The 27,302-nt window shown below is 43.5% G+C and overlaps 1 protein-coding gene across 3 annotated transcripts in view; it reads right to left on the bottom strand.

The window, feature by feature from the left end:
• Window positions 1–27,302, bottom strand: part of APPBP2 (amyloid beta precursor protein binding protein 2) — a 189,870-nt gene that overhangs the window by 87,508 nt on the left and 75,060 nt on the right. The gene's annotated exons all lie outside the window — the stretch shown is intronic.

Genomic DNA, 27,302 nt, shown 5'->3' with positions numbered 1-27,302 from the left:
GTCTTCTTGTTTGAAGGATTCTGTCAGGACTTTGAGGTATTCATCACTGTCTTGAGTCAGAGCATATATGGTGATAACAGATCAGGGACGAGGATTTGATGTCCAAACAGGTATTTATACAATTATACTATATGGCTTAGTTAGCCCTGCTTGCTGCATTCAAACTGACACAAAAACAAGCAGCGAGATTGATATAAAAGAAAAAATATAATTTTTTTTTCACAAATTCCACTGTTCTCGTTAAGTAGGGAAGCTTTTTATGGCTAATGATTTTGCTTTCTTTTCTGCACATGGGAAAAAGCAAAATTGCTTACCTTGCAATAGGTGTTATCCCAGGACAGCAGGATGTAGTCCTCACATATGGGTGACATCATTCACGGAGCCCTTAAGCGGGAAAAACTTCTGGCAAGTTTCTAGAAGCTTTTAATTGGCTGCCTGAGGCTACTGAGCATGCCCGGCATGCCATGATATTCCCTGCCACAGGGGTCTCACTCCAGTCTTGTATGTAGCAATAAGCGTTAGCAAATGTAAAATAATAAAGTCCGAGGCCCAACTCCGCGGGGTGGCGGGTGGGTTCCATGGGGACTACATCCTGCTGTCCTGGGATAACACCTATTACAAGGTAAGCAATTTTGCTTTATCCCAGGACAAGCAGGATGCTAGTCCTCACATATGGGTGATTAGCAAGCTAGAGGCTGAGTCATTGTCCATGCAGGTAACCGGAATGCCTTGTTGAAGAAATGAGTCAGCCGAAGATCACAGCAGATTGGATGTAGAAGGAGTTGGGATTAAACTGGAAACAAGTTCTTTAAGACAGATTGTCCATAGGCTGAATCCTGTCGTCCTTCCTTGTCCAAACAGTAATGAGCTGCAAAGGTGTGAAGGGAACTCCATGTTGCTGCTTTACAAATGTCAATGATTGGCACTGAACGAAAATGTGCTACTGAGGTTTACATTGCTCTTACTGAATGTGCCTTTACTCGCCCTTGGAGAGGAAGGCCTGCTTTTTCATAGCAAAATTGTATGCAATCTGCTAACCAATTGGATAGAGTATGTTTTCCCACTGCTTTACCTGGCTTATTTGGGTCATAAGAGACAAAAAGCTGATTGGATTTTCTGAGGGACGTAGTGCGATTTAAATAAAAAGACAACGCACGTTTACAGTCCAAAGTGTGTAGAGCTCTTTCACCTTGGTGAGAGTGAGGCCTTGGAAAGAATGTGGGTAAAACTATTGTTTGATTTAAGTGGAATTCCGTAACTACCTTAGGAAGGAATTTTGGATGTGTTCGGAGAACCACTCTGGCATGGAGAAACTTTGTATAAGGTTCATATGTGACAAGTGCTTGTAACTCACTAACCCTTCTAGCTGATGTGATGGCTATGAGGAAAATAGTTTTCCATGTGAGAAATTTAAGTTCACAGGAATCTATGGGTTCGAAAGGAGAACGCATTAATCCTGTTAAAACCAGATTCAGGTCCCATTGTGTAGCTGGAGGCCGAATTGGTGGTTTAAGGTGAGTTAGACCTCTCATAAATCTACTGACGAGAGGTTGTGTGGATATAGGTGCATCTCCTATCTTGTGATGATAAGCGGAGATTGCGCTCAAATGCACTCTGATTGACGATGTCTGAAGACCAGAGTCTGAAAGATGGTACAAATAGTCTAGAAGAGAAGTAGTGGGGCAAGTGAAAGGATCAATATTGTTTTGCTTGCACCAGAAAGTAAACCGTTTCCACTTGAAAGAGTAATTCCTTCGTGTGGAAGGTTTGCGTGAAGCTATAAGCACTTGAGAAACATTAGTTGAGAGATTAAGAGATTGTAGGATTAAGCTTTCAACATCCATGCAGTCAGGGATAGGGATTGAAGGTTGGGGTGGCGCAACCGACCCTGATCCTGAGTGATGAGATTGGGAGCTACTCCCAGGCGTATTGGATCCTTGACTGACAGGACTAGCAGTGTGGGAAACCATACTTGTCGAGGCCAATATGGGGCTATGAGTATCATGGACCCCTTGTCCTGTTGTAGCTTCACCAACGTCTTGGTGATAAGCGGTATTGGAGGATATGCATAGAGTAGGCCTGAGTTCCAAGGGCGAGCAAAGGCGTCCTTGGCTGGTTGGTTCTTCTGTTTGTGCAGAGAACAGAAGGTGTCCACCTTGTGGTTCTGATGCGACGCAAAGAGGTCTGTTGTTGGTTGTCCCCAACGTTGGAATATTTTGGTCACAATGGAGGGATTTAGAGACCATTCGTGTGGTTGGAATTGGCGACTGAGCCGGTCTGCTAGTACATTTTGAATCCCTGCTAGACAAGTGGCCTGTAGGAACATTGAGTGGTTCAAGGCCCAGTCCCAAATTTGTGCCGCTTCCTGACAGAGGAGATACGAGCCCGTACCTCCCTGTTTGTTGATGTACCACATGGCTACAGTATTGTCTGTCTGGATTAGCACAGTCTTGTGTGAAAGGCAGTCTTTGAACGCATGCAGCGCATAACGTATAGCTCGAAGTTCCAGAAAATTGATTTGATATGTGGCTTCGAGTTTTGTCCAAGTTCCTTGGGTTTGAAGAGAGTTTACATGAGCTCCCCATCCCAAGGTGGATGCATCTGTAGTTAATGTTATCTGAGGGATCGGTTTTTGGAAGGGTAGGCCCTTGCGCAAATTGTTCTTGATTGTCCACCATTGTAGCGAGGAGCGTAGTTGGTGGGTTACTTGGATTTGATAATGTAGTGGTTGTAATGCTTGGATCCACTGTGATCGAAGAGTCCATTGGGTTAGTCGCATGGCAAGTCGTGCCATAGGAGTGACGTGAACCGTTGAAGCCATGTGGCCTAGTAAGATTAGAAACTGATGAGCTGTCACTTGTGGTTGTATGGACATGGAGTACGCCAACTGGGACAGCGTTTGTGCACGGTCTTCTGGAAGAAAAGCTTGTGCAAGGTTTGTTTTAATTCTGCCCCTATATATTGGAGTACATGAGACGGGTGCAGGTGGGATTTTTGATAATTTATGAGAAATCCCAGTTTGTGAAGTAACTGTATTGTGTAATGTAGAGAAGTTAGTGCTCCTTGTTGTGAATGACATTTTATTAGCCAATCGTCGAGATAAGGAAACACATGAACACCTTGTTTGCGCAAATGTCCTGCTATCACTGCTAGGCATTTGGTGAATACTCTTGGAGCTGAGGCTAGGCCGAATGGCAAGACTCTGTATTGGAAATGCTGATGTCCTACCTTGAATCTGAGGAACTTGCGATGAGGTGGGAATATTGGAATGTGAGTGTATGCATCTTGAAGATCCAGAGAACAAAGCCAATCCCCTTTTTGTATGAGTGGAAGCATGGTGCCTAAGGACACCATCCTGAACTTTTCTTTTCTTAGAAATTTGTTGAGATTTCTGAGATCTAGAATGGGACGTAGGCCTCCGGTTTTCTTTGGAATGAGGAAATACCGGGAATAGAATCCTCTTCCCTTCTGAGTGTGTGGTACGTGTTCCACAGCTTTTGCTTTCAGAAGAGCAGATAATTCTGTTTGTAATTGAGGAATGTGTTCGAGATAGGAGTTTTTTGGTGGAAACTCCTGAGGGAGAGATGTGAAGTCTAGGCGGTAACCTTGGTGAACGATGGACAAGACCCAGTGATCTGTTGTAATGTTTGCCCATTCTGTGTAAAATTGGGAAATTCTCCCTCCAACTGGCAATTCGGGATAAGGATTGGGTAGTTGGCTCTGTACTCTGGGATGACTTTCAAAACCCCGAAGTAGAAGCCGTTTGAGGCGGAGGCTGTGTCCTTGGAGCTCGTTGTTGTCTTTGCTGTGGACGTTGTTGAGTCCTTGGAGGCCGTGATCTAGAGGCCTGAGGATAATATCTCCTTGGTCTGTAGAAAGGACGCTTTGTGTCCCTACGTGGCGGCCTGCGGGTTGGATGAGTTGTAGTGTCATGTGACAAAGTGGAGAGCTGCTTCAAGGTTTCTGAGTGTTCTCGAAGCTGTGCCACAGCATCTTGCACCTTTGTGCCAAACAAATTATCACCTTGGCACGGTAAGTCCACCAATTTGTCCTGGACTTCATGACGTAAATCCGAAGCCTTCAGCCAGGCCCATCTTCTTGCACTGATGCCAGATGCCGCAGTTCTTGATGAGGTTTCGAAAGCATCATACGCTGCTCTTACCTCGTGCTTTCCAGCATCTAGGCCTTTCTGTACAATTTGCTGTGCTGCCTCTTGCTGTTGCTGAGGCAGGGATGGGAGAAATTCTTCTATTTGTTTCCAGAGATTTCTCTGGTGCTGCGTCATATAAAGCTGATATGCAGCAATCTTAGAGTTCAGCATAGCTCCCTGGTAAATTTTCTTTCCCATGAGGTCTAAAAATCTGTTATCCTTCCCAGGAGGGATAGAGGCATGTGTTCTGGATCTGCGTGACTTCTTTTGAGCAGATTCTACAACTAGGGAGTTGTGCGGGAGTTGAGGTTTTTCAAAACCTGGGGCTGCTTGCACCAGATACGTAGAGTCTACTCTCCTGTTTACTCCAGGGGTTGTGCAAGGGTGTTCCCAAATTCTTTGCTGAAGTTGTAACAGTACTTCATGCACTGGGATGGCCAAATTATGTTTTGGAGGATCTACAAATTGTAGTATCTCCAACATCTGTTGTCGTTCATCTTTTTCAGCTTGGAGCTGAAATGGGATGGATTCTGACATCTCCTGAATAAAAGAGGAAAATGACAGGTCCTCTGGAGGGGACTGCTTCTTAGCCTGAGGCGGAGTATTCTCAGATAAAAATCTTCTGAGGAATGCTCGGATTGTGTGGCTGACCATGTGTCTGATGTAGGTTGGTACTGATGAGGTTCCAGCCTTTTAGATGGGGAAACTCCAGATGGTCCTTGCAAGGGATCTTGAATATCTGGTGAACCATCACTGCCTTCACCTTCCATTTCTTCTTCTTCAGGTTCTGTAGGTAAAGATGCTAAAAGGTCTTGATACCTTTTAGTGAGTATTGCATGTAATCTTCTCTCAGAAGAGAGGCTTCTGGAGCTAGCATGGAAGTATGTTTATATTTTCCTGATGCCTTCTTTGATGAAGGAATTTTTCCTTGTACAGGAGCTCTAGTTGGAGCTAGAGTGTATTGAGGCATCGATTGGGAAGTAGTTGGAATCGATGAAGTCAGGAATGAAAACATGGAAATGGGAACCATAGATGAAATGGGCCTAGAAGCCATTGTGGACATCGAGGTTTGTGAAATAATCGATGCCATCGATGGCTCCCGCATCGTGAATGGTACTGGCATCGCAGAGGTAGAGTATGGCATCGAGGAAGTCACTGCGTATATCTGTGACGATGGTATCGGCTGAGTAGCCGGCATCACTGTTGAAAACCTCGGGAAGTCCGCCGGCATCGACAGGGCTGTTTCCATAGGCGCTGTAGCCGGTATCGGCATCGAAATCGATGTCAGCATCGACTCTGTAGTCAGCATCGACTGAACAGTCGGCATCGACCCGGTAGTCGGCATCGACACAGGGGTCGGCATCGGCGATGACGCCGGTATCTTCTCCTTCAGGGCATCGGTGACTATCTGCTTAATCAATGCAGTTAAGTCTGTTACCGATGTCGATGGCATCGATTCCTGTCCGGATGTTACGGAGGTCGATGATATTTTTTGTCTTTTAGGTACCGGTTCCTCCGGCGGTGGTAATAGAGGAATTGAACGGTGCCGTTGGTGTTTGTGTTTTGGACGAACATCAGATACCGACTTTGTCGATGACGCAGAGGGTGTTGGCGAGGAGGCATCCCCCGAACCCTCCGGAATCCTTTTCTTTATTAATATCTTTTTTGTTATGCCAACCGGTGAGGATTTCGTGGAAGTCGTCGGCGATGGCGTTGTCTGAATTTGAAAAATTTGAGCCATCTTCTCATGACGAAGCTTCCTACCTTTCACCGTCATTTCTTGGCATTGGGCGCAAGCCACGATGTCATGGTCTCCACCAAGACAGCGAACGCACTCGACATGCGGGTCCGTAATCGACATAGTCCGGTTGCAGGCCGGACATTTTTTGAAGCCCGAAGTTTTTTCAGTCGACATCAGTCGATGAATCCGGTCTTTCTTTTTGGCGAAAAAACGTATGGTGTTTGTCACCAGCCGGTGACAAATCGAGTGAGACCCGTAAAGGGCGAAATTAGTTATAAAAACTTTTTTTTAGTAGTGAGGTAACTCACAGGGCTCCTATGAACCGCGATGCAGTCAGCAGCGCGGAAAAAAGAAGACTGGAGTGAGACCCCTGTGGCAGGGAATATCATGGCATGCCGGGCATGCTCAGTAGCCTCAGGCAGCCAATTAAAAGCTTCTAGAAACTTGCCAGAAGTTTTTCCCGCTTAAGGGCTCCGTGAATGACATCACCCATATGTGAGGACTAGCATCCTGGCTTGTCCTGGGATAATACTGTTTCTCATCTGCTCTAATAGAAAACGGATACAAGTTCTTACTGCAATGGTAGTTAACTACAGAGCATTTACATGAAGCGCACCCACAGATAGATGACATGTTGGAGGGGATGCAGGTCATTAGGCTCTTTTTACCATATCTGGTGGAAATGTGATATTATTCTTGATTATTACTAATTAAAGCAATCACAGGCTTGGATAATGTTAACTCAAGTATGCCTTGCTGGGTATTACAGTTCTATAAGCAGATAGACTCGTGCAATAACTACTTCAACAAATATTTATAGCAGTTAGATGCGAGACTGCTTCCCACTGGAAGCAGGGGAAAGACCTCAAACGGCTGAACCATGTATACTGGCTAAGTAAAATCTCAGCCCTAAAGAACATTGTCTAAATTTGATATGATCTCCATAATTAGCATGTAGAGATCAACCAAAAGACGATATGATTTAGGGGTAGTTGGCAATGATGCTCTTGTGCATCTATCTCCTACGACTCTGTTAGTGATAGTTCTATTTCTACATACTCCAATGCATCCTTCTGCTTTACCCTTGTAACCTGGATGGAGGGGAAAAGTAGGGACGATGGTCACAGTTTATATGTAAAACTAGTAGTATTGTATTAAGTATACGGATATATTGGATTTATTTATTCTACAATTAACACAATGAAAATGTAAATTAAAAAAATAAAGGCTCCAGGAGCGATCCCGGAAATAGACTGGCAAGTCTGACTTCAGTGTTGAGAAAAATTATAGAAACCACTGTAAACAAAATCACAGAACATAAAGACAGACATTATTTAATGGGACATAGCAAGAATTTACATAAGGGAAATCTTGCGTCACCAATCTGCTGGACTTGATGCATAGTTTTTGGTTGACAGCACTCACGCTGTTGAGTGTGAGCCAGAAATTGTTCCTGTTGTGGAAGTAGAGGTGACATCTGACACTGTTGAAATTTCCAGAAGGGGCATCTCTAGAAATATAGTCTTAAGTGTAGTAAGGGTGCCTTGCAGAAGACTGTTCTGATTCTGTAAAGAGGGATTGAACTACCACATTCTGTTCCTTTATTTCATCAACCGTTTCTCTATGCTTTTCTTCAAAAAGGTGATCACCTAGGTATGGGATTGTCTGTCAACTTTTCATGAACATCATCAAGTAAGCTACTGGCTCTCAATCAAGCCATATGGGCTCTGATGGATGCTGTCAAAATGTGATTCATGGTATAAAAAACTTTATGGATGGATCGAAGAAAATGGCATATTCACTTTTCCGCATCTAAGAGTGGCTGAGGATATATGCATCTCTGCCTTCACCAGGTGGAAGAAAAAGTTTCCGTTTTTTATACATTTGTGTAAGTATTGAACCATGTAAAATTGGTGAGCAGAGATTAAAGCAATAAGCATAGAGCTTTGAAAAATCTTTTTGTCAAAGTTGTCTAAGTAGCCTAAGATCCTTCTCTGGGTGGGTATTGGAATATATGCATATTTGTTGCCTTTTCTTGCATTTAATTTTAAGAACAGAAAGGGTTGTATACAAAAGTAATGATTACAGATGCAAGGTAAACAAGAGCGCATACAAAATAGATTCATGCTCTCACATGGATGTATGTCTGACAGGGCTTGCAGAATACAAAAAGTGTAAATATCCTTACTTTCCCCAATATTTTCAGAAACTTTATCCTTCAATATCATTCTATGATTAAGCAGATGAGTCAATTTGTCTAAGAGAGCTATGTCAAACTTGTTTGTACCAAAGCTCTATAACTGGAGTGGATTTCCATAAAAATGTATTAGCTGGAATATTGTTTGTTCGCTTTGGATCCGCATTTATTGAATACTATTGCCCTCTCTATCACATGGCAATGCTGTGTGGTCAAGAAAAAGGTCTGATTTGATTTGACTCCAACTACACTGAATTTATTGCGATATTCAAGTCCTGTTTCAATCAATTGCCCCTGAGGCAGCTCTGTCTAAAAGAGCGAAACTCGGCCAGAGTCGGGCATTTTAATAAAGGGCTTGTTTTCATCATCCAATTCCTCTTGTCTTCACTGTTACATTAAAATGTAGTTACAGATCTTCTTGAATGGATCAAATGATCAAATAAAATTCTTTTAGATATATTCGGACGACGTGCACCCTAGGATTTAGATCTGCCTCTATTACAGCAGAGATTTTGCGATGGACCACCCCCAAAAGTCTTCCACATATGCATGAATACATGATGCCTCAAGCCCACATCCCCTCCAGCACAGTCTAAAGGAACTTTACCTAAAAGATAGGGCATTGGTAAGTGCAATGCAGGAGCTTAATCAGCAACTCAACCCTGCAACTGCAGGTTAAAATTGCAAATACCTTTCCAATTCTCCTCCTTCGGGGTCAGATGAAGATTCCTACTCCAGTGGGCGATAAGAGCAAGAGGAGGCTCCTTATCCATTAGCAACTTTACAGGGCCCTATATATCGCTGATATACATCTACGAGGAATGTCTTCCTGGATAAAAACCCTTTCAAAGGAGGAGGGAGTCCTCTGTGTCCCTGGCAAGTCTATCGAAAGTCTTGTCATGGTGAGCACTAGACTCTCCCCACAACTCAAAATCAGATCGGAGATCATGAAAAGATTTAAAGACAACACTATTCTCTTCTCATAGTTGTCCTACAAATTTCAGTCCCTGCTTCCACCAGGCAACAGCATCTCTGCATAAGGTGCGAGCAGATAAAAACAAATTACCCCTGTTGGAAGATAAGGAACTTGGAGATTCCCAGGAGCCTCCTTCACTGCCCCCACATCTTCAACGTATGAGATATGAAGAGATTAACATGATAGATCCATTTGATCTGAAGTAACTTATCAAGCCCCCAATAAAAGGGAAGAAAGATCAGTTCCCTTTGCCAGGTTTCTCCAGGGAGTACCATGAGATCAAATGATTTCTGTGTAGCCATACCCTTGCACCCTGTAAACCCGCAACACAGTAATAGGTCTGCAGATTTGGTAGGGCCATTATGCCTTGCTCCTTAGGCCTCCACTAAGTATGCATGGTTGCTTATTGTCCCAAATAAATGTAGATAACACCCCATTCAGATGTGCAAAGAAATTGGCAGAAAAGATGAAATTTCAGATCTATTAGTAAAAATTTGTAACCTATCATTAAAATCATCCATTGTACCTGAAGACTGGAGGGTGGCTAATGTAACCCCAATATTTAAAAAGGGCTCCAGGGGTAATCCAGGAAACTACAGACCAGTTAGCCTGACTTCATTGCTAGGAAAAATAGTGAAAATTGTTCTAAATCACATAACATATAGAAAGGCATGGTTTAATGCAGCGATTCTCAACCGGTGTGACGCGACACACTAGTGTGTCGCCAAGCACTGGCAGGTGTGTTGCATGCTACCCGCAGCCAGCGGGCCGAAGATCAGAGCGCTGCTGCCGGCGGACACCAGGCCGGCAGGGGCCTAAGATCGGTGCACAGCGCCGCCACCGCAGACCAGCAGGGGCAAGGGTGTGTGTGTGATTGAAAGCCTGCTTGTGAGAGAGAGAGAGCGTGTGTGTGATTGAAAGCCTGCTTGTGTGACAGAGAGAGAGCGCGCGTGTATGATTGAAAGCCTGCTTGTGTGAGAGAGAGAGAGAATGTGTGACTAAAAGCCTGCTTGTGTGAGAGAGAGCGAGAGAATGTGTGACTGAAAGCCTGCTTGTGTGAGAGAGAGCGAGCGTGTGTGCGATTGAAAGCCTGCTTGTGAGAGAGAGCGAGCGTGTGTGCGATTGAAAGCCTGCTTGTGAGAGAGAGCGAGCGTGTGTGTGATTGAAAGCCTGCATGTGTGAGAGAGAGAGAGCGTGTGTGTGATTGAAAGCCTGCTTGTGTGAGAGAGAGAGCATGTGTGTGATTGAAAGCCTGCTTGTGTGAGAGAGAGAGCGCGTGTGTGTGATTGAAAGCCTGCTTGTGTGAGAGAGAGAGCGCGTGTGTGTGATTGAAAGCCTGCTTGTGTGAGAGAGAGAGCGCGTGTGTGTGACTGAAAGCCTGCTTGTGTGTGTGAGAGAGAGAGAGAGAGAGAGAGAGGGGGAGAGAGCGTTGTGTGATTGAAAGCCTGCTTGTGTGAGAGAGAGAGCGCATGTGTGTGATTGAAAGCCTGCTTGTGTGAGAGAGAGAGCGCGTGTGTGTGACTGAAAGCCTGCTTGTGTGTGTGAGAGAGAGAGAGAGAGAGAGAGGGGGAGAGAGCGTTGTGTGATTGAAAGCCTGCTTGTGAGAGAGTGAGAGAGAGCGCGCATGTGTGTGATTGAAAGCCTGCTTGTGTGTGTGAGAGAGAGAGAGAGAGCACGTGTGTGTGATTGAAAGCCTGCTTGTGTGAGAGAGAGAGAGAGTGTGTGTGATTGAAAGCCTGCTTGTGTGAGAGAGAGGGAGAGCGTGTGTGTGATTGAAAGCCTGCTTGTGTGAGAGAGAGGGAGAGCGTGTGTGTGATTGAAAGCCTGCTTGTGTGAGAGAGAGAGAGAATGTGTGTGATTGAAAGCCTGCTTGTGAGAGAGAGAGAGAGAGAGTGCGTGTGTGTGATTGAAAGCCTGCTTGTGTGTGTGTGAAAGATAGAGAGAGAGAGAGAAAATGTGTGTGATTGAAAGCCTGCTTGTGAGAGAGAGAGAGAGCGTGTGTGTGACTGAAAGCCTGCTTGTGAGAGAGCGCGAGCGTGTGTGTGATTGAAAGCCTGCTTGTGAGAGAGAGAGAGCATGTGTGTGATTGAAAGCCTGTGTTTAAGTATGAGAGACTAATCAGAGAGATGCGTTGTGATTGTGTGAAAATTACTGATCAGGGAGGTGACTGGTGTGTGTAAGACAAAAACTGGTCCCGAGAGTGCGAGTATGTGTGAGTGTATGAGAGCGAGACGGAGACTGGTTGTGGTCCCTAAGGAAGAGGACCATGAGGACAGCTTCATCAGCTACTGATGCTTCTGGTGAGGCCTGCCAGGGAAAGGAGTAGGAGAACTGCTGGAAAAGGTAAGTAAAGGGGGCTTTTTAAGTTCATTTTTCAAATTGGGTATTATGTAATGTGTCTGCTGTTTTGAAATATTTTATTGGTGTTTGTAGAATGGAGGTGTATTGGTGTTTAGTGCCTGGTTTAATATTTGTAGTGTTGCCTTTTCATAAATAGGGTTGTTCTATTTGAGTGCATATCATAATGCAGGTGTAACTTTATGTGGATTAGTTTGAGTGCATTATTGCAGATCCTTTTACTATGTTAGGTGCTATATTTCTGTTTCCATTTCTCCAGTTTTGCACTGCATGCAGAGTGGCTTTTTTGGTTTCCCACTCCTGTTTCTGTCTCCATATTTATAATTTGTGGTCTTTCTGTACTTAAAGGTTGATTTTGTATGTGTGACCAAGATGAGGTATTTAATAAGCATGTAGGCTGGTAAAATACTTCACCTTATTTGTTGTGTTTTCTCAATAGGTGGTGAACTGCTGTCTTTTTATAAGTAGGGCTATTGCGCTTGGTAGTAGAGAGAGTTTGTGTTGCTGTTATTGAGATAACACAAGAATATCTTTTTTGTATGGTGAGTTGCATGGGGAATGTTCTAGTTCTGCTTTACACCCTTTGCTGAGGGTCGGGGGTGGGGTTCCTGTGGACGCAAAGTGTACATTTACATTTATCCTTGTGACAGTCATGTGTTCACTGTGTCACGCATGTGAACTATCAGGTGTGCCCCGACAGAAAAAAGGTTGAGAACCACTGGTTTAATGGAACAAAGTCAGCATGGCTTTACACAAGGTAAGTCTTGCCTCACAAATCTGCTTCACTTTTTGGAAGGGGTTAATAAACATGTAGATAAAGATGAACTGGTAGATGTAATGCAGGGATGGCGAACTCCAGTCCTCGAGGGCTGCAAACAGGCCAGGTTTTCAGGATATCCACAATGAGAACACATGAGAAAGATTTGCATCCAGTGGAGGCAATGCATGTAGATCTTTCTAATGTATATTAATTGTGGATATCCTGAAAACCTGGCCTGTTTGTGGCCATAGAGGACTGGAGTTCGCCATCCCTGATGCAGTGTATTTGGATTTTCAGAAGGCATTTGACAAATTTCCTCATGAGAGGTTTCTAGGAAAAGTAAAATGGGATAGGTGGCAATGTCCTTTTGTGGAATACAAACTGGTTAAAAGACAGGAAACAGAGTAGGATTAAATGGACAATTTTCTTGGGAGAAGGGGGGTGGGCAGTGGAGTGCCTCAGGGATCTGTACTGGGACCCATGCTTTTCAATATATTTATAAATGATCTGGAAAGGAATACGATGAGTAAGGTGATCAAACTTGCAGATGATACAAAATTAATCAGAGTAGTTAACCACAAGTGAATTGTGATAAATTGCAGGAGGACCTTGTGAGACTGGAAAATTAGGCATCCAAATGGCAGATGAAATTTAATGTGGATAAGTGCAAGGTGATGTATATAGGGAAAAATAACCCATGCTACATGATGTTAGCTTCCATATTAGGAGCTACCACTCAGGAAAGAGATCTAGGCGTCATAGTGGATAATACATTGAAATCGTCGGCTTAGTGTGCTGCGGCAGTCAAAAAAGCAAACAAAATGTTAGGAATTATTAGGAAGGGAATGGTAAATAAAACGGAAAATGTCATAATACCTCTGTATCGCTCCATGGTGAGACCGCACCATGAATACTATGTACAATTCTGGTCACCGCATCTCAAAAAAGATATAGTTGCGATGGAGAAGATACAGAGAAGGGTGACCAAAATGATAAAAGGGATGGAACATAAGAAATTGCCATGCTGGGTCAGACCAAGGGTCCATCAAGCCCATCATCCTGTTTCCAACAGAGGCCAAACCAGGCTACAACAACCTGGCAATTATCCAAACACCAAGAAGATCTCATGCTACTGATGCAATTAATAGCAGTGGCTATTCCCTAAGTAAACTTGATTAATAGCCATTAATGGACTTCTCCTCGAAGAACTTATCCAAACCTTTTTTGAACCCAGCTACACTAACTGCACTAACCACATCCTCTGCCAACAAATTCCAAAGCTTTATTGTACGTTGAGTGAAAAAGAATTTTCTCTGATTAGTCTTAAATGTGCTATTTGCTAACTTCATGGAACGTCCCCTAGTCTATTATCCAAACGTGTAAATAACCGATTCACATCTACTCGTTCAAGACCTCTCATGATTTTATGTTTAACAATTTTTATTGCTTTTGTGAACATATCAACAAGAACAAAACAGCATGTTGAACACAGGTTCCCTTCACGTTCAACAGCTGGAGACATCAGATCGCAAATCAATATCCAAGATTACAACCTTTAACTCCCCCCCCCCCCAACCCAAGCAAATCAAATACAATCATACTGTGATATGAGATCTTAAATCCCATCGACTCATTGGCCGGTAGCAGAGATGAATAGGTGTCAGTCATTTAAAATCAAACTATGCGCCCTGTGTGGCATTGTCTGAATGTAAGGATCCTAAGTCTGTAAGAACTTGCGACGATGGCATGGAGAGGCGCAGGCTGTCAATCGTTCCATCTGCATCAGGCGATGTAAGTGATTCCTCCAGGCCCAGAAAAAAGGTGCTGTTGTTTCTTTACAATGAAGGAGTTTCAGTTTCTTCCCTACAAAACAAGCTTTCATAAACAACATACGATGTCCTGCGTCTCTAATACGCAGGAGAGGAATACATTCAAAGAAGATCAAAAGGGGAGAAGCTGGTAAGGAAATCCCTAGTAAACTAGTCAAATAAGATACGTTGCATCTCCAAAAGCGCTGGATAACATAGCAACCCCAAAACAAATGAGAGAGTGCCCACCTCCCGATTACACTTCCCACAAGTTGCCACCGGTACCAGGCTAGAATGGAACGCCACCTGCGTGGACACATATGCCTGCCAGAGAAATTTAAATTGCATTTCTCGATAGTAGGAATTGAAAGAAACTCTCGCAATGCGTCTAAAGCAAGCTCCCAGTTGAGTGGCGATAACTTGAAATGTCCCCTCCCTGTTCCAGCGCTCCGCCAAGGCCGAACACGGATTCTGAGACACTACACTCCACAGCTTGTTATAATAATGTGAGAGTGAGGGAACTTGTGTCCTTTCCAACAGGAAACAATTTGCGACAGCCCGGAACCCACTAGACAGGAGGCTGACATTCGGTAGAGATTTAACATAATGAGAAAGATGTAGGTAAGAAAACACATGTAAATTCCTTAGGCCATAAAGTTCAGACATCTTTTGAGGAGTAAGTATTTGCCCCGTGTCATCTAAGATATGACCCAACTGCATAATTCCCAAGGCCGCCCATTGCTGAAAGACTAGAGAGGTAGAACCTGGAGAAAAATCAGGGTTACCTTGCAAAGGTATGAAATAAGCACACCCCTGAGGAATCTGCAATAACTTCAGTAGTCTAAGCCAGGCCTGTCGTACTGGGAAAATCAGACCCGCCAATGGTTCCTGCATATTCAGTTTGTCCCATGTGGTGTGCAAGGCAAAGCGCAAGTTGCGATTACCAAGGAGCTTGCACTCAACCGCGAGATGGGTAAAAAACCCCTTCCCAAACTAACCATTCCCTTACCACCCGTAAATTGCTCGCCCAATTGTACAAACAAAAATCAGGGACACTAAGGCCACCTACACCCCCACTTGACCTGAAAGCAGCATAACGCGACTCTCGATTTTTTCCCCCTCCAAAAGAAACACCGCATACTCCTTTCTAACCGTTTTATGTCTTGAACTTTTAGGCAAAGTACCAAATTCTGAAGAATATAAAGCCATTTGGGTAGTAGGATCTTCTTAAATAAGTGAATACGACCCCCTAGGGACAATGGTAGGGACCGCCAACGTTGCATCCGTTCCAGAGTGAAGGCTACTAAGGGGGGGGCACATTCAAGTCATATAGTTTAGATACCTCAGTGGATAAATAAATACCCAGGTATCGTATTCGCCGCAGTGCCCAGAGTAGAGGAAAGGGACCCTCCCATCTATTGCGCAGCTCATCCGGATAAGCCAGCGCTTCAGATTTTTCGGGATTTAAGCGAAAGCCTGAGAAGGAGCCAAACTCACTAAAAAGGGGCAACAAGTGTGACAGAGAGGATTTGGGATTAGTTAAAAAGACCAAGATGTCATCAGCAAAAGCCGCATATTTGAAAATCTGGGTTTGAAAATGAACCCCTTTTACCTGCCTAGCCCCCTGAATGGCCAAGAGAAGCGGCTCAAGTTGTAGCAAGAACAGCAAGGGAGATAAATGACAGCCCTGCCTGGTTCCCCTGTAAATTGAAAAAGTGTCTGAATGGGATTGGTTCACCACTATCCTTGCCATAGGGTTCATATAGAGGAGATGAATCGCCTCTTGAAACCAACCCTTGATATTCATCTAAAATATAAAACAGATAGCGCCACTCCACTCTATCAAAGGCCTTTTCTGCATCGAAACTTATGGCCAAAAACGGTTCTTTAAACTGCGTGCATAGCGCCATAGCAGTCAGTACCCATCTGATATTAGTCATTGCATATCGTTTTTTTTACAAATCCCACTTGGTCTGGCTGAATGAGGGAAGGCAAGAGCAAGGACAATCGAGCCGCTAACATTTTTGAAGCATTTTCTGGTCTACATTTAATAATGAGATGGGTCGATATGCTGCAGGTGATTGTGGGTCTTTTCCCGGTTTGGGAATTAGTGCAATATAAGCTTCATTGTTTTGTCCCGGGTAAGTACCCTTGGCAATCAGGGCATTAAATGTATTGGTGAGTGGGTCTATCAGAGTCTCCGTCAGGGCCTTGTAGTATTCAGCCGTAAACCCATCAGGCCCTGGGGCTTTAAAGTGTTTCGCCTGCCAGATCGCACTTCTCGTCTCCACTTCTGTGATCGGGTGATTCAGCTGACCTTGCTGTTCTGGTGTAACCTGAGAAAACTCAATCCTATCACAAAAATCCTGACATCAATCCCCATCTCGGGATTTGGCAGTATACAAAGTAGCATAATAGTCTAAAAAACTTTAAAACATTTGGAGTATCTGTAACCAGCTGTCCCGCAGAGGACTTCAGGGCAGCCACATAATTGGAGATGTTCGCCATGCTCTGATTAAGTTGGCCATTATCTTACCCGGCTTATTCCCCATTTGAAATAGCTTATGCTGATAGTACAGCACACTTTTCTTCGCCCTCTGATGTAGTAAAGAATTTAGAGCGATTTGCACTGATAAATACTGGGCCCTGTGAGCAGGGGAGTTGTCAGAGATCAGTGCCTGTTTAGCATCGTGGAGTTGGGAACTCAAATTAAGAATTTGTTTATCCAACGTTTTCTTCCTATGCGCCACATAGGAAATGATCTCCTCTCTCATAACCACTTTAGATGTGTACCAGTGCAACACTGGATCGTCTATGTGTTGTATATTATGGGAAGCATACTCCTTCCATTTAGTCTGAAGGTGTGCACGGAAATCCTCATCCCCAGCTAAATAGTGCGGATATCTCCAATGCAACTTAGTAGAGTGCCCGGGCGCCCAAGTCAACTCTACCCAGTCAGGAGCATGATCTGAAAGGAAGATGTCGTCTATGCCCACATCAGTAAGTTGGGAAAACAGGCCAGTACTAAGCAAGACATAATCCAAGCGGGAATATGTGGCATGCGCAAGTGAAAGATGTGTAAAATCCATGGCTGTAGGGTTTAAAGTACGCCATGCATCCAGTAAATCCAATTCCTGTTCAAAAAGGGAAAAGGGTTTATCCCAATGGCCCCTATTATGTCTATTGTCCCCTCCCCTATCTTATTTATTTATTTATTTAGAACGTCTTCTATACCGATATTAGTGGGGACATCATATCGGTTTACAGCGAACTTATAGAATGGAGATTACAATAAACAGGGAAAGGGGAGGGGATACATATAACTAGAGAGAAGTGAGGAAAGGAGAGAGAACAAGCGCAACGGGCAACTTGAGGACAGAACAGCAACAAATGGAGGAGCGTTATAAAAGATCAGGGGATCTTTAATGGTATTGAAATCGCCCCCAACTATAAGACCATGATTCATATAAGGCACTAAATGATCATGAATAGTTTGAAAAAATGCCATATTCGGGTTGTTGGGGGCATACAAGTTGCAAAGCACCATCGTACTCTGGAAAAGCTCCACAACCAATATGATATATCTACTCATGGGATCCTTAATTTCCTGTTGAATGGAAAGAGGTACTCGTTTGTGTATCAAAATAGCAACTCCGGCAGATTTAGTGGTAGCTGAAGCATAATGTATCGACCCCCACCCAATTGCGACAATTTTTGATGTTCCACATCTGTGAGATGCGTTTCTTGAAGAAATACTAAATCAGCAGATTTCTTTTTGAGAGGCGAGAATTTTTGTCCTCTTGATATGAGAGTTAATAGCACATATATTCAAAGAGAACAAATGTAGCTGTTGTCTAGCCAGGGTCTACCACATCAGTAAAGGAAGTACAAAAAGTAACAATGGAATGAGAAACAGGGATCCTCCCAGCTGAGATCCCTGTACACTACTTCTCTATAATCCAAGCCACATAGAGAAAGATGAAAGTTGTAATTAGTCCCCCATCACAGTACGAAACCCATCCAGAATTAACATAACCCCCTTGCCCCACCACCAACCCCAACCTCCCTCCCCCCATCCCCTCAGACATCTAGAAAAACACATCCCCTTGGACTAAGAGAGCACTTCGATGCAAACTACTCCTCCAGCCCCCACCCCCTCCAGCACCCCACCAAATCAAAAGAACATGACCATCATAGAATGCATAACAGTGAATGACAGAACAAATACAGCAATAAAACCAATCAGATATGCCCAATGTCGCATCAGGACAGTACAGTTAAAACTCAGGGATACCTCTTAGCTGCAAACAGCATTTCAGACAAATAAGGACCCTTGCAACCGTCCTTTTAAGTAGGAAATGAACAAATAAAGTGAAAAAAAAAAGAACCAAAAATTTTGGAACAGTAAATCGGGGCTAAGAAGAAATCAACATCCTGGCAGCTGGAAGGCACAGTATCACGAGTAATTTCTTATTGGGCAGCGTCCATCCGAATAAGTGTGCAGCATCAGTTGCAAATTGCTCCCAGCTTTGAAGGGCCCCGGTCGAGAAAAACTCCGCGACGCAGTATACTGCACTGCAGCTGAGCCGTCCGCCATTATCAAGCATCGGCTGGTCTTACTGGCCACCAAGCACAACACAAGCAAGTGCGCAGTTCACTGACCAAGGGCTCCCGCCATCCCCAATGCTGACAATTCGATAGATTCCAAGTAAGTCCTCGCTTCTTCTGGGATATTAAGCCAACGGATGCCGTTCTGAGTGGGAACCCGTATGCTCGCCGGATACACGAGGGTTGCCTGAATCTTCATGCTGTAAAGGCGGGTACAAAATGGCGCCAGTGCCCGGCGCTGTTGATTGAGGCCGGCTGAAAAGTCCTGGAAGACAAGCACCTTTTTGTTTTCATACTCAAGTCCCAGTTCAAGCTGTGCCGCCTGGAGGATCGCAGTTTTATGTTGTAAATTCAAAATCTTTGCAATCGCGACCCGTGGTCGTGTCTCCTCAGCTTATTTAGGGCCTAAGCGGTGGGCCCTCTCTATCCGTAGCGGTCCATGTACCAGGGAGAGCTTCAAAATACGTGGCAGCCATTCTTCCAGGAAGGCGGCTAAATCTCCCTCAGCCACCTTCTCCGATAGCACAACAAACTGCGGGTTGGAACGTCAGGACCGGTTCTCAAGGTCCTCTAAGCGGTCTGCCTATTTTGCGACGGTGTCCTTAAGAGAATCCAGCTCCCTCCGGGTAGTAGTATGGTTGTCCTGTACATCGGAAATGCGCTGCTCAATCACGGTGAAACGCGTTTCGAACCCTTGTATGGACGCATTCAATTCCGTAAGTTGGTTAGAAATTGTAAGTAATTCGGGCCGCAGGGCCTCCCGAACCACCGATCTAATTTCTGCCAGCGCTACAATTGGGGAGGCTTCCATGATAGCAGGCTCTTCATCTGGGGCCTGGTCAGGTAGTCAGGATTTTCCTTCTCTTTTTTTGCTGCTCGAGATGTCATGCTGCAATTTTTGGTATTTAGAAGGTCACACAATGCTGATGATTTATGTCATCCAATTTAATCCGGAGTGGGATACCTCAGATGGGTCAGGATGGAAGAGAGGAGGCCGAGAAGGGAAATCCCACGTCTGATCCCCTTACTGCATCACGTCGCGTCACCTCTCATGATTTTAAAGACCTCTATCATATCCCCCCTCAGCCGTCTCTTCTCCAAGCTGAACAGCCCTAACCTCTTCAGCCTTTCCTCATAGGGGAGCTGTTCCATTCCCTTTATCATTTTGGTTGCCCTTCTCTGTACCTTCTCCATCGCAACTATATCTTTTTTGAGATGCGGCGACCAGGATTGTACACAGTATTCAAGGTGCGTTCTCACCATGGTGCGATACAGAGGCATTATGACATTTTCCATTTTATTAACCATTCCCTTCCTAATAATTCCTAACATTGTTTGCTTTTTTGACTGCTGCAGCACACTGAGCCGACAATTTTAAAGTATTATCCACTATGATGCCTAGATCTTTTTCCTGGGTGGTAGTTCTTAATATGGAACCAACATTGTGTAACTACAGCAAGGGTTATTTTCCCTATATGCATCACCTTGCACTTGTCCACATTAAATTTAATCTGCCATTTGGATGCCCAATCTTCCAGTTTTGCAAGGTCCTCCTGTAATGTAACAATCCCCTATGAGGAAGAACTAAAGAGGTTGGGACTGTTCAGCTGGAGAAGAGACGGCTGAGGGGGGATATGATAGAGGTATTGAAAATCATGAGAGGTCTAGAACGGGTAAACGTGAATCGGTTATTTACTCTTTCGAATAATAGAAGGACTAGGGGGCATTCCATGAAGTTAGCAAGTAGCACATTTAAGACTAATTGGAGAAAATTCTTTTTCACTCAACGCATAATAAGGCTCTGGAATTTGTTGCCAGAGGATGTGGTTAGTGCAGTTAGTGTAGCTGGGTTCAAAAAAGGTTTGGATAAGTTAAGAACATAAGAAAATGCCATACTGGGTCAGACCAAGGGTCCATCAAGCCCAGCATCCTGTTTCCAACAGTGGCCAATCCAGGCCATAAGAACCTGGCAAGTACCCAAAAGCTAAGTCCATTCCATGTTACCACTCCTAATGGCAGTGGCTATTCTCTAAGTGAACCTAATAGCAGGTAATGGAATTCTCCTCCAAGAACTTATCCAATCCTTTTTTAAACACAGCAATACTAACTGCACTAACCACATCCTCTGGCAACAAATTCCAGAGTTTAATTGTGCGTTCAGTAAAAAAACTTTCTCCAATTAGTTTTAAATGTGCCCAATGCTAACTTCATGGAGTGCCCCCTAGTCTTTCTATTATCCGAAAGAGTAAATAACCGATTCACATCTACCCGTTCTAGACCTCTCATGATTTTAAACACCTCTATCATATCCCCCCTCAGCCGTCTCTTCTCCAAGCTGAAAAGTCCTAACCTCTTTAGTCTTTCCTCATAGGGGAGCTGTTCCATTCCCCTTATGATTTTGGTAGCCCTTCTCTGAACCTTCTCCATCGCAATTATATCTTTTTTGAGATGCGGCGACCAGAATTGTACACAGTATTCAAGGTGCGGTCTCACCATGGAGCGATACAGAGGCATTATGACATTTTCCGTATTATTCACCATTCCCTTTCTAATAATTCCCAACATGCTGTTTGTTTTTTTGACTGCCGCAGCACACTGAACCGACGATTTCAATGTGTTATCCACTATGACGCCTAGATCTCTTTCTTGGGTTGTAGCACCTAATATGGAACCCAACATTGTTCCTAATATGGAACCCAACATTTATACTGTATTTACACTATATTATAATATTACTATGTTTAATTGGTATTTTGTTCTATTGTTCTATGTAAAGCCCCTACTCTTTTTGGGCATTTCAATGTTGTATGTAAACCGGAGTGATTTGTAGTTCTTACAAGAACATCGGTATATAAAAATTAAAAATAAATAAATAAATTGTGTAATTATAGCATGGGTTATTTTTCCCTATATGCATCACCTTGCACTTATCCACATTATATTTCATCTGCCATTTGGATGCCCAATTTTCCAGTCTCACAAGGTCTTCCTGCAATTTATCACAATCTGCTTGTGATTATAACTACTCTGAACAATTTTGTGTCATCTGCAAATTTGATTATCTCACTCGTCGTATTTCTTTCCAGATCATTTATAAATATATTGAAAAGTAAGGGACCCAATACAGATCCCTGGGGCACTCCACTGTCCACTCCCTTCCACTGAGAAAATTGTCCATTTAATCCTACTCTCTGTTTCCTGTCTTTTAGCCAGTTTGCAATCCAGGAAAGGACATCGCCACCTATCCCATGACTTTTTACTTTTCCTAGAAGCCTCTCATGAGGAACTTTGTCAAACGCCTTCTGAAAATCCAAGTATACTACATCTACCGGTTCACCTTTATCCACATGTTTATTAACTCCTTCAAAAAAGTGAAGCAGATTTGTGAGGCAAGACTTGCCTTGGGTAAAGCCATGCTGACTTTGTTCCATTAAACCATGTCTTTCTATATGTTCTGTGATTTTGATGTTTAGAACACTTTCCACTATTTTCCCTGGCACTGAAGTCAGGCTAACCAGTCTGTAGTTTCCCGCATCGCCCCTGGAGCCCTTTTAAAATATTGGGGTTACATTTGCTATCCTCCAGTCTTCAGGAACAATGGATGATTTTAATGATAAGTTACAAATTTTTACTAATAGGTCTGAAATTACATTTTTTAATTCCTTCAGAACTCTGGGGTGTATACCATCCGGTCCAGGTGATTTACTACTCTTCAGTTTGTCAATCAGGCCTACCACATCTTCTAGGTTCATCGTGATTTGATTCAGTCCATCTGAATCATTACCCATGAAAACCTTCTCCATTACGGGTACCTCCCCAACATCCTCTTCAGTAAACACCGAAGCAAAGAAATCATTTAATCTTTCCGCGATGGCCTTATCTTCTTTAAGTGCCCCTTTAACCCCTCGATCATCTAACGGTCCAACTGACTCCCTCACAGGCTTTCTGCTTCGGATATATTTTAAAAAGTTTTTACTGTGAGTTTTTGCCTCTACAGCCAACTTCTTTTCAAATTCTCTCTTAGCCTGTCTTATCAAAGTCTTACATTTAACTTGCCAACGTTTATGCTTTATCCTATTTTCTTCTGTTGGTTCCTTCTTCCAATTTTTGAATGAAGATCTTTTGGCTAAAATAGCTTCTTTCACCTCCCCTTTTAACCATGCCGGTAATCGTTTTGCCTTCTTTCCACCTTTCTTAATGTGTGGAATAAATCTAGACTGTGCTTCTAGAATGGTATTTTTTTAACAATGACCATGCCTCTTGGACATTTTTTTTTACTTTTGTAGCTGCTCCTTTCAGTTTTTTTCTAACAATTTTTCTCATTTTATCAAAGTTTCCCTTTTGAAAGTTTAGCACGAGAGCCTTGAATTTGCACACTGTTCCTCTTCCAGTCATTAAATCAAATTTGATCATATTATGATCACTATTGCCAAGCGGCCCCACCACAGTTACCTCTCTCACCAGGTCCTGTGCTCCACTGAGAATTAGATCTAAAATTGCTCCCTCTCTTGTTGGTTCCTGAACCAATTGCTCCATAAAGCTATCATTTATTCCATCCAGGCACGTTATCTCTCTAGCGTGTCCTGATGATACATTTACCCAGTCAATATTGGGGTAATTGAAGTCTCCCATTATTACTGCACTACCAATTTGGTTAGCTTCCCTAATTTCTCTTACCATTTCACTGTCCATCTCACCATCTTGACCAGGTGGACGGTAGTATACCCCTATCACTATAGTCTTCCCCGACACACAAGGGATTTCTACCCATAAAGATTCAATTTTGTATTTAGTCTCATGCAGGATGTTTATCCTGTTGGACTCTATGCCATCCCGGACATAAAGCGCCAGACCTCCTCCCGGGTGCTCCTCTCTGTCATTGCGATATAATTTGTACCCCGGTATAGCACTGTCCCATTGGTTGTCCTCTTTCCACCATGTCTCTGAGATGCCAATTAAGTCTATGTCATCATTCACTGCTACACATTCTAATTCTCCCATCTTACTTCTTAGACTTCTGGCATTAGCATACAGACATTTCAAAGTTTGTTTTTTGTTTGTATTTTCATTCTGCTTTTTAATTGATAAGGATAAGTTAGAATTTTTTTAGCTCAGGTGAGTTTTTAGTTACAGGCACTTGGACTATTTTTCTAATTATTGGAACCACACTGTTGGGATGCCCTAATTCTAATGCATCATTAGTATCCTTTGAAGATACCTCTCTCCGAACCATGCGCTGCTGAGCGACTGTCGGCTTTCCCCTTTGTTCTAGTTTAAAAGCTGCTCTCTCTCCTTTTTAAAGGTTAGCGCCAGCAGTCTGGTTCCACCCTGGTTAAGGTGGAGCCCATCCCTTCGGAAGAGACTCCCCCTTCCCCAAAAGGTTCCCCAGTTCCTAACAAAACTGAATCCCTCTTCCTTGCACCATCGTCTCATCCAAACATTGAGACTCCGGAGCTCTGCCTGCCTCTGGTGACCTGCGCGTGGAACAGGGAGTATTTCAGAGAATGCTACCCTGGAGGTTCTGGATTTAAGCTTTCTACCTAAGAGCCTAAATTTGGTTTCCAGAACCTCCCTCCCACATTTTCCTATGTCGTTGGTGCCCAAATGTACCACGACAGCCGGCTCCTCCCCAGCACTGTCTAAAATCTTATCTAGGTGATGCGTGAGGTCCGCCATCTTCACACCAGGTAGGCATGTTACCAGGCGATCCTCACGCCCACCAGCCACCCAGCTATCTACATTCCTAATAATCAAATCACCAACTATGACTGCCGACCTAACCCTTCCCTCCTGGGCAGTAGGCCTTGGGGAGATATCCTCAGTGCGAAAGGACAATGCATCACCTGGAGAGCAGGTCCTTGCTACAGGATCCTTTCCTGTTGCACCTGGTTGGTGCTCTCCCATCATGAGACCCTCTTCCTCCAAGGCAGCACCAGGGCTGCCAGTCTGAAGTTGGGACTTGACTACTATGTCCATGAAGGTCTCATCTGTATACCTCTCTGTCTGCCTCAGCTCCTCCAGGTCTGCCACTCTAGCCTCCAGAGATCAGACTCGTTCTCTGAGAGCCAGGAGCTCTTTGCATCGCATGCACATGTACAACTTCTCACCGGTGGGTAAAAAATCATACATGTGACACTATGCAAAAGACTGGGAAGCCCCCCTCTTGCTGCTGGACTGCTGCCTTCCTCTCAATTTTGATCAGTTCCTAGTTAAGTTTTAGGTTGCTAAGGGAGTAGGAATGTGTCTAACATCCTTTAAATGTATTAGTGAATTCACTATGTGTCTGGTAGTGGCCTATCGGTGTCTTATCGAATTCTCAAAGTTTTTGTTGATTTTTTTTTTTGTGAAAGTGGCACCTGCCTATAAATTAAGGGATGAGCTAGGGGTGGGTGGGTTGGGAAATACAAACAGTCTAACTTCAGTTAGTCAGCCAGAATGACTCACTGCTCTCTTGATTAACAAATGTTGGTCCCTATTCAAACCCAATCACACTACCTCAACACCTTTCCAAGGTGAGTAACTGACCTGAACTATTCAACTTTTTTACTTAGGTATACACTGCTCCTAGCTTATTTCTAGCTTCTGGCTACTTTTTGTGGGGGGTTTTTTTAATGGGTTGGTTTTTTTTTTCCAATACAAACACTCAGTTTGTATTAAATACAAACACTCAGTTCTGCAGACTTTTAAAAATAAACACACTACCTACTGCTTACTAGCTACCTTATTGACTATTTAAAATGCAAACAGTCTAACTTGTTTATTCACTGCCTTTCTGACTATTAAAGGCACAAACACACAAACACACTAAATAATATTCCCAAATAGTTAACTTTGTCTTTTTTAAAAGTATTGGGGCAATGTCCCAAGCAAAAACTTACTGATTCCTTTCAGCCACCAGCAAGTTTACTTAGTGAATAGCCACTGCTATTAATTGCATCAGTAGCATGGGATCTTCTTAGTGTTTGGGTAATTGCCAGGTTCTTGTGGCCTGGTTTGACCTCTGTTCGAAACAGGATGCTGGGCTTGATGGACCCTTGGTCTGACCCAGCATGGCAATTTATGTTCAATGTCCCCTCCCCAATTCAGTTATAGAAACCATCCCAACTTAGCTTAACCTCCCTTCCAGAGACCTCCCCCACTTTCTCAGCAAAGCTCCCCTCTGCAAATCAATCACTCATTCACACAACCATACTGGACTTCGTAAAGGATATGAAGAGAGAAAAACAGTCAGGTGTCAGGTCCTGTCATTTGCTGAATTTTTTTGAACAAAGGTGTTAGATCCTTCATATTAGCGAACATGGAGAATTTGCAGCATGCTACACACATAAGAATGGTATATAGCAGAGCATAGTGTATGCCACGTTGCCGGAGCTCTATTTTTATGGCAGCATAACCTTGTTGCTGTTTCAACAGATCTGCAGAGAAATCTTGAAAAAAGTAAATATACCTGCCCTAATAATTTTGTTCCGCCTCCTACTAGCTTCAAAAATCCTGGTTTTATCATCGTAGTGATGCAATTTTAAAATCATAGCTCTCAGGTGGCCATTTTTTGCCAAAGACCTGTGCATTCTGACTATCTTGAGAAGGACATTTTTACATGTCAGATTGGGAGTTTCAGGGATAGACAGCCAGGAATCCAGTCAGGACTCCTCCAACTTTCTCAGGATGCCCTATTTGCAAATTACATCACCATTCTCTATTCGCAAGATCATTTCGCTTATTGGCCCCCTGCTTGTGTTTACTTTTCAACACTTCTACCCTATATCTTGTAGCAATCAAACATTTCCAGCTCTTCAACCTGCTCAGTAATGTTATCAATCCGAACATTAATTTTCCCAACTGTAGAGCCTAGTTGTGACCTTCAGTCCACCACTGATTCTAATTGGGTGTCGAGACTAGTGTGGATTTTCTCTCCTAATTGCTGAATTACAGACTTCATTGCCTCCATCTCTGTAAGCAGTGTGGCCTCCAGCTGGGTCTCATCTTCTAATGCCATATCTTTGGCGGTAGAGATTTTCTCAGCAACAGATTTTCTTCTAGATCGTTTAGGTCTTAGCACCTGATCTCCTCAAACAATTGGAATAGATTTGACAACTTTATCTGCCATTTTTGCCAACAAGCAGATTTCTAAAGGAGTCTAAAATTAATAAAAACAGCAGTAGAACCTGGAAGCCATATTTGGACTCTATCATGCCGAATCCGCAGTTCTATTGTTAACACGCTAAAGGTACAAGAACAGTTAGCCAAGTCTAGGTTTTGTGTGGGGTGGGGGTAAGGTGGGTGGGTGTCTTCATTTTTATGGAAAACACATCCTTGGTCCATTTGCTGTATTACTATGTTATTTTGGCATTGCTGCATATTGTTTTTTTGAATTGGGGATGACCTCCCCTTGGTTGGATTTGTCAGATGGATGTGTTTTCTGTATTCAATAAACAGATTTTCAAAAAACCCAAAAAAACCAGCAGTAGAGTGCAGGAGATGTCTGGGTGTGCTGCCACCAACTACTGAAGCATCATGTCACCCCCCCTTTTTTTTTTTCTCTTTTCTGAGTATGCAGGGATATCCATCCACAATCCTGATCGTAGTCTGGTCAGAGACAACAAAAGCAGCGTTCATGCCAAAAGACAGCAGAATGCTAGACCTCACACATGGATGACATCTGATGGAGCCCAGCCCGGAAAACTTTTGTCAGACTTTCTAGAAA

The sequence above is a fragment of the Rhinatrema bivittatum genome, chromosome 8, assembly GCF_901001135.1.
Source record: "Rhinatrema bivittatum chromosome 8, aRhiBiv1.1, whole genome shotgun sequence".
Taxonomy (NCBI): Eukaryota; Metazoa; Chordata; class Amphibia; order Gymnophiona; family Rhinatrematidae; genus Rhinatrema; species Rhinatrema bivittatum.
Note: the sequence above shows the minus strand (reverse complement) of the source record. Positions and strands in the feature narration are given on the sequence as shown.